We start from the raw sequence: 10,889 nt of genomic DNA on the forward strand, positions 1-10,889 counted from the left end.
TATGGAAACGAGGGGAGGAAAAAAATGTAGAAACTGAATTTAAGCAATAACATCTCTGTTCAGTCACTTATAAGTTTTATAAGTGACTGAACAAAGAATTTGAAGCCACTTCATGGTGGTCCCCTATGTGGGACCGATGGTTTGAGTTGTCAAAGGACTATAACTCCATCTGCTGTTGTACCAGTGGAACTGCTATGGTCATGTTTTAAAATGCGCAGCTGAATTAACCTGTTTAGGGCCTCTGGGCACAAAGTTTCCTACAATGTTTCCTTCAAGTTGCCATGATGTAAGTACTCACACAAGTCTATATGTTGTAGATTACAAAACCAACCAGTACTCCTTTGCTGGAATAATACGTGTTAACTTGTTTAAACACAACTAATTCAGGAAATGCACTGTGTGGGCACAAACATTTGACACAGGCCCACAAGAAAATGAGTTGATACCATACTTTAAATTGAAAACACCTAACATAGTGAATTTGAGACCATGGCACCCTGCCTACTTTCTCCAGTTGGTAACCAGTATTGCAAAACTGGCTGAATGAGTTGTAAGATCTACATGAAGTCAAATGAATTATGTTATTATACACATAAATCGGTGCAAGCTTAATAATTTAAAATTGAAAAATAGTGGTATCAAATGGTTTTTGGTCCTGGCTGGATAGAAACATGGCATTGTACAGTACAAACATTCAGTGGTGGAAAAAAGTTTTCGGACACCCCATGCATTTGTGAAATATTGCATTAAGAATCACTCTTAGGTCTTCAAGTGCAATTTCTTTTAGTACAGTCACAGCCAAAATACTAAACAAATCCTAAAAAAGCAATTAAAAGCTTAAAATTGATTGGTTCTATAAAAATACATAAGCAATTTTGAGTATTGGGTCATTTTGGTACCAGTGATCCACTAATGAAGGTCATGCTTTTTATTAAGACACAATTTTTGTTGCCAGCACATTTGAAAGTTCTTCAGGGGACAAAAATGGCTAAAACAAGAAACCTAATGCAAGAAACACGCCTGAAGATACAGATTCTCAGCCAGGAAGGGTACAACTCCCGCCAGATAGCCAGGAAGTGCAGATGCAGCCCTTCAGCAGTTAGATACACTCTGCAGAAATACTGATGAACCAACAGCTTGGAAGACAAACCAAGATCTGGGCATCCAAGGATTTCTTCAGCAAGAAATAACCACATCCTGATCCACATGTGCAGGGAAAATCGCTGAATGACATCACAGGAGCTTCAGCAGCAGTGTTCAAACCAAACTGGTGTCCTACAAGGCTGTCAAGAAGCCCCTGATCAATGAGAGACAGAGGTTAGCCATCTTTGGTCCCAAGCACACAAGAACTGGACAGCCAGGATTTGAAAGAAGAATCTTCTTTCCTTACCTACTGTCAAGCATGGTGGAGGCATTATCATGGTTTGGGGATGCATAAGTGCTGCTGGTGTTGGCCATCTCACTGTCTGTGATAGCACATTGAACTCTGCCAAGTATTGTGCCATTCTCGAAACCCACATGCTCCCTTCTGTACGTGCACTGTTCCATCGATGTCAAAACTGAATGTTTCAACAAGATAATGCCCCTTGCCACACATCCAGGGCCAGCAGAACTTGGCTGCAGGAACACTGTATCCAGGTCTTAGAATGGCCAGCTCAATCCCCAGACATGAGCCCCATTGAAAATCTGTGGTGGATCATCAAAAGGTCTGTTTCAAAGCATAAACCAAAGAATTTAGAAGAATTAAAAGGAATAATTCAAGAAGAATTGGACAAGATTACCCCTCAAAAGCGTGAAAGGCTTGTGGGGAACATGCCAGCCAGGATTAGAGCTCTAGTGCGTGCTAATGGCAGGACTACTAAATATTAATTTGATGATGTGATGGTTTATTTATTTTTTGTTCAGTTTTGAACACATTCTCTGTTATTTGTTGACTTTGATACCAACAATGTTGAGAACTGACATATTGAAACTGTCAAGAATTTAGTTTTGTTAGTTTTTCTTGTAAATTAACAAAAATATATAATTTGTATTTGTTTGTGTCTGTCTAATGCAGCCACACCTTTTGAAACACAAAAAAGATTTTTCCCCAAATATTTCATGATATTATTTGAGATTGTGTAAAATTTTAAGCATGTCCGAAAACCTTATTCCACCACTGTACATGTACATTGACATCTCAGGTCTGACCTAAGTGTGGCATCCACAGTGAAAAGTAACTACACACATTTACTCAAGTACTGTACTTAAATTAGTACAATTGTAAGGTACTTGTACTATGCTACTTTAAGAAAAGTTCAATTAAATACTAGTAAATACTAATTCATTATGTCATTATTGGGGATTGTACTGTATGTTGCAATGTATGTTTGAAGACAACTTACTTTTTTGCATATTTAGCTAATGTGCACTTATTAAGACTCTGGGTAACACTTGCACTTAATTGGATGTGAACCAAATGAACTCTCCATTTCCTGTACAATTAGTACATTACATAGTATTTCTTAGGAAATTATACATCTGTAAAATAATAATAACTGAACATTTATACTTTTCATAGTCACTTTGAAGAGTAACATTTCACTAATTTAATGCACTGCTTTAAACTTCAATACCCAGTGATACATAATTAGTCCACCTCCACCCCAACCAAGTACAACTTTAAATTGCTGCTTACAAATGATTATAATAATCATCAAATATTCAATGACTATTCTGCACAATGCATTACTTGTAACATTTGAAGTGTTTTTAACTCTGTACTAATTTTTACTTTTACTTGATACTAAGCAGTTTAACACTGTATTAATACTTTTATGTAGGTAAAGGATCTAAATTTTTTTTTTAAATCACCAGACATTTGTAATTCAGTATCAATCAACTGTTAGCCCACAACTGTTTATCATATTGTGCCAGATTTTATTAGAAAACTCAAGGAAATACATTTGTTTATGTTTACACTGACCAAAAGCAAGGAAAAATGTCTTAACCAATACATTCATATCACAGCAAATTTAATTTGTTCACCCCAATCTTATCTTTCTGATAACAGACTATGGCGATTATGTGACACTAAAACATAAACACAAATCTTATTGATGGCTATGGATATACTGTGTAAGTTCGGAAATTACCTGGCAACCAGGATAAACAGATATGGTTACTGAGGATGCGTCACAGAGGAAAAAATGTTTGAAAATTGCAGGAAATGTCATTTCATAAAACAGAAGAGATGCCACTCCTCAGGGAAGGCGATAGATTGTATAGTTATCTTCAAAAAAGGGCAAAATCACTACCCTACAACTATACAATCTACTACCTCACACTGTGTGAGCAGCTGGAATAAAAACTGCTGATTAAAAAACATCAACATCCATTAAAAGCACTGCTATCAGAAAACTGGCCTTCAGAATCCATGTAGGGATGACAGAGATGTCTGTTTGGCACTTTGAGAAAGACAGTAGGTTGAATAGTTATCTCCCAGTGTGGGTGTGACCCTAAAACTATACAACCTACTACCTCAACCCATAGTGAAAACAAAGTTGTTAGCTGCAGTGAAAGGAAAGATCAGGGGCCATCTGATGATAAAGAGGCTCCAAGACTAGGGAAAACTGCTAACTGGATCCAGATGTTCTGACGCAGGTCAACAGACCTTGAACTGTGGAGAGATTCAAACAGATGATGAGTAGTTATGATGTAGTAGTTTTACATCAATAAAATCACACTTGAAGCAGCAGGTACGAACAAAGCAGGGGATTCCAACTCTTGCCTGTTCACAAATTTGCTTCAGTCCAATTTTGAGTGGAAACACAATACAACTAGACAGATGTCTAAAGGTATCTCTCCAATACTTTTAGATTATGTCACAAACTAGTGAAACTGGTTAGAAAGTACTTTATGGCTAGGTTCACAAATTTCTGAAACCAACATATTTTCAACCTTTCATCTCCCATTATTTTTAATTATCCGAGAGCAATGAAAAACTAAAGCTAGCAGAGTTCTCATTCTTAGCTGACTGATGCTGATTAAAATGACAGACATCAACAGCAGCAGATTAAATCAGCTTTAGCTAATTACTCACAGTTTAATTAGCTCTATGGCTGATGTCTGTATTCAGCCAAAGAATGTCTGTGAGTGGGTTGTTATTTTAGCATTTTTCATTTTACATTTTTCACCGAATTGCAAATGTTGAAAGGTAAACCTAATAATATTCAATAAGGGATTTGATAAGATTCAGATTCAATACTGGACTTGGATTTGAATTGGACAAAATGCAATTGAATCCCTTCCTTAGGTATACAAAACATGGCAATAGTAAATGTGTTGGAAAACGTGGTGATCCTCTGCGCAATTTTGCATAATTTTATCCCTCCTCTGGACAAAAAAATGACGGTAAACTGTAATATGCTCCATGCCAGTGTATGTAGACAAAGACTATAAAACCAACATGATGGAGGCCAACCTAAGAAACAGTATGGCTCATTTGAAGTTCAGTACCATGGACAGCAGCTGGCAATATTGTGCTATTGTACTGCAAACACTATATTTTGGACGCAGCATTCTGTTTACCTCAATTAATACAGACAGCACTAATTATAGCAAATATTACTGAACAAAATAAAATGTACACCCACCGTTAATGGCATATGGTTGGAGATTGATAAATTTCTAATGTAAATGCTAATTTACCTTTAAAGGTTTGGCTTGTCATTTCAATTAGACTACATCAGATCAGCGTTTCCTACAACAGTGTACAAGAGGTTCCACACCACCCCTAAAATAAAGAAGGCCTCTGCTAATATCAGAAGAAAATACTACATATTTATGAAATATAATATGAGGCCTATTCTGTCACAGGGAAAACACACAATGGTAGCACAACATATAACAGGCCACATGTACAGTGAGGGAAATAATTATCTGATTCCCTTCTGATTTTGTAAGTTTACCCCCTTATAAAGACATGAATAGTCCATAATTTTTCTGGTAGGTTTATTTCAACAGAGACAGATAGAATATTAAAAACATTAAATAAAGATTATAAATTAATTTGTATGTGATTAAGTGAAATAAGTATTTGATCCTCAAACAAAACATGACTTAGTACTTGGTGGAGACACCCTTGTTGGCAAGCACAGAGGTTAGACGTTTCTTGTAGTTGGTCACCAGGTTTGCGCACATCTCAGGGGGGGATTTTGGTCCACTCCTCTTTACAGATACTCTACAAATCCTAAAGATTTCAAGGCTCACTTGGGAAAGTTTCAGCTCCCTCCACAGATTTTCTATGGGATTAAGGTCCAGAGAGTGGCTAGGCCACTCCAGGATCTTAATGCGCTTCTTCTTGAGCCACTCCTTTGTTGCCTTGGCTGTATGTTTTGGGTCATTGTCATGCTGGAAAACCCACCCACGACACATCTTCAGTGTTGTGGCTGAGGCCAGGAGGTTCTCATCCAAGATTCTACATTACGTGGCCTAATTCATCAGTCCCTCAATGCGATGAAGTCTTCCTGTACCCTTAGCAGAGAAACAGCCCCAAAGCAGAATCTTTCCACCTCCATGTTTGACAGTGGATGTGGTGTTCTTGGGGTCATATTTAGCATTTCTCTGCCTCCAAACACAGCAAGTCAAGTTGATGCCAAAGAGCTCAATTTTGGTCTCATCTGACCACATCGCATTCTCCCAAGCTTTCTCTGAGTAATTCAGGTGTTCATTGGTAAACTTCAGACGGGCCTGTACATATGCCTACTTGAGCAGGGAGACCTTGCGAGCACTGCAGGTGGTTGTCTTAAGCTCCTCCTGTGTAATTCTGGGCTGATCCATCACCTTTTTCAGAATCATCCTTACCCCACAAGGTGAGATCTTGCATAGAGCTCCAGAGCAAGGGCGATTGACTGTTATCTTGTATTTCTTACATTTTTTAATTAACGAGCCAACAGTGGTCTCTTTCTCACCAGTCTTCTTGCTGATGATCTTGTAGCCCATTCCAGCCTCGTGCAGGTCTAGAACCTTGTCCCTGACGCCTTTTGACAGCTCTTTGGTCTTGCCCATGGTGGTGGAGAGATTTGAATAGAAGACATTGATTCTGTGACAGGTGTCTTTTATACACATAAGGAGTTGAGATAAGGAGTACCTAAAGGGACAGGACTAATTTGTATGCCTCATGGGTACATAACCGGTCTGTGGGGGTCAGAATTGTTGGTGGTTGGTAGGGGATCAAATACTTCTTTCTCTTAATCAAATAGAGATTCTTTTTTTTTTGATATTCTTTATACCCATCATAAAAATTATGGACTGTTCGTGTCTTTGTAAGGGGGTAAACTTACAAAATCAGCAGGGGATCAAATAATTATTTCCCCCACTGTAACATGAGTGACAACAATTACACCAATAGCAAGATGACGTATGCCAGGATCTGATTCACCTGAGCAGGTAATCAACTGAGGATGAACACTGTATATCTGGGGAGTATTTTTTATTTTTCCATATATCATTAATAGATATGAAGGAGATGACTTGTTGGTTTGCTGGACCAAACAGTCCAAAACCAAGATAAATTCCATTTGCAATCACGTAAAGCAGAGAAAGACGAATATAGGCTATTTTATTTTGTCCGAACAATCCAAAATCCAAAGATATTCCTTTTAAAATGATATAGAAGGGTTTTTTGTTTGTTTGTTTGTTTGTATGTTTTCATTTTGCTTGAAAAATAACCTAAATGACCATGGAAGTACTTGATGACTTTAGCATTAGCCTACAGCCTTAGCTGGAGATGTAAATTACTTCACGATTAGTCTGGTGAATTATACTTAGATGCAACAAACAGCTATTACGATTAAACTACACAAGCAAGTCTATCAACCATGATTTTCTGTAAAAACCTAATCAGACAGCAGGGGGTCACCTACAGCTGCCAGCAACATCTCCGTTCCGATCAAACACGATGTCATTCCGTGTCACTGTTGTCCCATAATAATAAAATTTTGAAAGAAAATGATTGTACGTTTTTTTTGTTTTGTTTTGTTTTTTTCATGCAGGGCGGCTCTGTTATTATGTTGTTATTGTTAATTAGACAAGCTCTCAATACATGCGTTCTTCAGAATTTGTTAAGTAACCCTTGACAATAAATAGTAATTTCAGCCTTTCTACCTGATACTGGGACCAGGACCGACTCTGACAGGCAGTGGAAGGTAGCAAGCTAGCTGGTTCTGTTAATCAGCCAACGTGACTGGGCATTTAGGGAACTCCAACATCTAATCTGGATATTTTCACCGTTGGGTGGACCGTACTGAATATAACAATCAAACGCATATCTGAAGGGCTCTAATCGTTGCACTACACTCTGCTAGGTCGGCTGACCACTACTTACAACTTGCTGGCTAACCCTATCGAACTAGCAGCTAGCTAGCAGCACGTTCCAGCATGGTTGACCAGAAAAGCAAACGTCGGATAAAAGTGGAGCAGCCGGGTCTTCCGCTCCAATGTAATAACAGGTGTTATTATACGGTGTTTAAAGGAATGCATACCCAAGCATTCAGATATATTAGTTAAGAATGTAGGATTAATACAGTTCACCCACCTGTCTGCCATGTCAAAACGCTTCTCCACCCTCTGACTGCTTCTTCTTCGTGATTTGTTGGCGCAGCTTACAACGAAGTTAGAGGCGCATTACAGCCCCTCCCTGTTTCGCAGTGTATACTACAGCAACATTTCTATTCACACTGACTAAACGATGGATGTATAAACTAATAATTTCATAAATTAAATGTCTGTATCCTTTTTTTGGATATTTCCTGCAACGAAAGTTATATAAGGAAGGTGATGTTTTTTTCTATGTTTCTTGAATTTGAATCTTGTAACAATCTTGTAACAATGTAACAATTATTTATCAGATATTAAACACCAAGTCACTGAAAAGGCACTATTTTCAGTCACAGAATCAGGTCATAGTAGGAGGGAGCAGGATGAAATAAGGTTACAATGACTGTGGTGAGTTATTGCAAAAGTCAGTTTTATTGTGATTCAGCAATTTCACATATACATTTCAGTAAATTCTACTGCAGTTTCCCTGTTTTTATTGTACGATCAACATCAAACAAAATCATCTGTACAGATGCCCTAACAGTTCCATCTTGCATAGCAGTACAGTGGCTATGTTCAAATTAACATTAGCAAGAGGTAAAAAATCCCTGACACAGAACATGCAGTAGGCACACATTAGGCCATATATCCCATTTCAGTAGCGAATATGAATAGGTAAAAGACCTAACCAGTGTATCTACTGTAACTATTCCAAATGCATGTCTAGGTATGTCACTTAAACATAAATCAGTTTAATCAGGATTTAAAAAATATGAAAATAAAGCTTGACTACAACTATCACTCAGCAAACACCTAAAAATGAATTAACTGACTTCAAAATATTAATGAATATATCAATACCCTGCAATATATCAAACAATATTTACATTCCTTAAGAAACTGTACAGTAAAATATCACTTTGATGTCCCTAATAATTTATTTTTCTAACATCAGGACATTGTTTATCCAAATCAATTTACAGCTGATTTTAAACGTACAACTCTGCTGGTTAAGAGATTCAAAACAGTCTAAGTGATAGTTATATAGAAGAAAATAACTGAAAGGAATCATATTTTAACAAATCTATGTGGACTATAAACCCAAGTACTGATTACTAGGTAGGAAACAATGACTAGCTACAATTCTTTTTTACCTTTTCTACTTTCAAAGTCAAAGTCAGCTTTAATGTCAATTCTGCCATATGTACGCACATACAGAGGAATGAAATTGAAATGCTCTTAGACCCCAAGGTAAACATAAAAATAGTACACACATAGAAAATATTTTTAAAAATAATAACAAAAATAAATAAATACATAAAAATAAACATCTACAACACAACAACAGATCAATAAATGTAAAGACTTAAGGCACATAACAGGCTAAAGTGGCAAAATGTTGTGCAAACAGAGCAGTCCAATGTTGCGTAAAGTGGCTGGTGCCCCTGATTTAGTGTGTGTGCTTGTGTGTGGGAGCTAACAGTATGTGAAGGGGGAGCTGGGAGCTCAGAGTCCAGAGTTCGTGTGTGCAGGGGGGAGAGGGGGCAGAGTCCCTTGTTTTCAGTATTATCTCAACATTCACCCTTTCACATGTAACAATACCAGAGAACAGTCTAGGCTTTAGGGTTATGGTTAGTCCACCAAGAACCCTATTGGAGTGAAAGGGAATATTTCCCTTTTAACATCACCTCAAATCTAGGTAAATTCTTACAACAGATGTCATTATTAGTCCAAATGTCACTGAAACAGTATTATCTGTGATCCTGGTTTTTAAAGTTTCCCGCAACTGACAATGTAGGGAGTCACAAGGGTTAAGTTGGAACTTATCTCAATCATAAAAGCTGTATTTCCTATGTATCGTGACATCTTCTGATGTCCTGTGGTGATTGGTGTCTATTTTTGAGAAGTCTCTTGGTTCCAACAGTGGTGTTATTGTCCTAGCACTCTAGTTCAAATGTGAAAAGTTTGGATAAGTTTGTGTATTGGGAATATGTGAGTGTGAATATTTGTGAAGAAGATGATAGTAATTCCACTTAGACCAAATAGGGTTATGCAGAAGACTCTCCAGCCACTCTGTCAACTGGCACTTACTGTGGCCACATTTCCCCTATTTCCCTGAATATTAGAGGTAGAACATAGTCAGCAACTGATTCTTCTGTTCACATCAGGGCAAATCAGATGTCAGTGGTGGGCTTGCACCTGTGAACACAGGTTGATCCCAGTAATATATTACATAGTTATATATTTTAGTACCAATACTATAATATTTAGTATATCGTATACCATATTACATGTTACTAACTCAGTATCTTCTCTTTCCTGGAGCTCCTGTGCTCTTCCATCTCTCTCTCCTGTTCTGTCACTTTATGCAGGTACTTCTGCCTCTGGAGCTGTAGAATCTGATCTGTGGTGACAAGCCTCCTGCTGCTCCCACAACCCTGCTGCAACACCTGCTGTTAAAATTAGAAATTACTAGTACTGCTTGTAGTATTATTGCTTCTTTTGCAATTACTACTTTAATTATCTAATACTAATATCATTACTACTACTGCATTATTGGTATCACTTACTACTTTTTTTTTACATGGAATCTGTGTTATGCTATGTTCTGCTGTCTCTATTCTGTCTCTAATTTCAGCTAATTTCAACAAATAAGGTCCATGCCTAGGATGAAACTGTACCAATGTTTCCGTCATGTATAATTAGTTCATAATCTGATTCAACCCACCAGTTTTGCCAAATTTAAAGTGGAGCCATGTGAACAGAAACATTAGAGGAGGAAAGAATAGTTGCCTCACGAGCAAGCAGCTGTAGGTTTGCAAAAGATAAAAAAAAAAACAACCAAACAAACAAACAAATGCAAAACTCCCTGATGCAAAACAGCATCAGGAAAAAAAACTTTACATATGGAGGCCATCACACAGGGGGCTGACTTTTCATCAGGATAGCTATGGAAGCAACAGCTTACAAACAAGATGGCATTCCCTGCACTACAAGAGGCAGATTAGTTGACTATAATGCCACAGGGTGGTAATGAGGGCTATGTTTCTGAGCCAAAATGTCTGAGGTGAAACCATAATTCTCATGCACATACAGGATGACAATGCAACTTGTAGTGTGACAGCTTTCAAGTCTCTATACACCTGTCACAGGTCCAGTACACTGAACAGGGTCAGGTGCAGAGTTCAGTATGGCAGCACAGACAGTCCATCCATTGCAGTTTAGTTGTTAATCCATGGTCAGCAATTATTAGGTCTGGCTAACAGAGATGCCATATCTGCCTTTGTGTACTTGAAAAAGGTAACCTCAGA

At 37.7% G+C, this 10,889-nt stretch overlaps 1 long non-coding RNA gene across 1 annotated transcript; it reads right to left on the reverse strand.

Moving 5' to 3' along the window:
- Positions 1-774: 774 nt before the first annotated feature.
- On the reverse strand, positions 775-7,623 carry LOC108886556 (uncharacterized). Its single transcript, XR_007814347.1, has 3 exons — positions 7,577-7,623; positions 1,391-1,708; positions 775-1,297 (listed from the first exon to the last, which is right to left on the reverse strand). It is a non-coding gene; the product is annotated as an uncharacterized LOC108886556 (long non-coding RNA).
- Positions 7,624-10,889: the final 3,266 nt, after the last annotated feature.

The sequence above is a fragment of the Lates calcarifer genome, linkage group LG12, assembly GCF_001640805.2.
Source record: "Lates calcarifer isolate ASB-BC8 linkage group LG12, TLL_Latcal_v3, whole genome shotgun sequence".
NCBI classification, from domain to species: domain Eukaryota; kingdom Metazoa; phylum Chordata; class Actinopteri; family Centropomidae; genus Lates; species Lates calcarifer.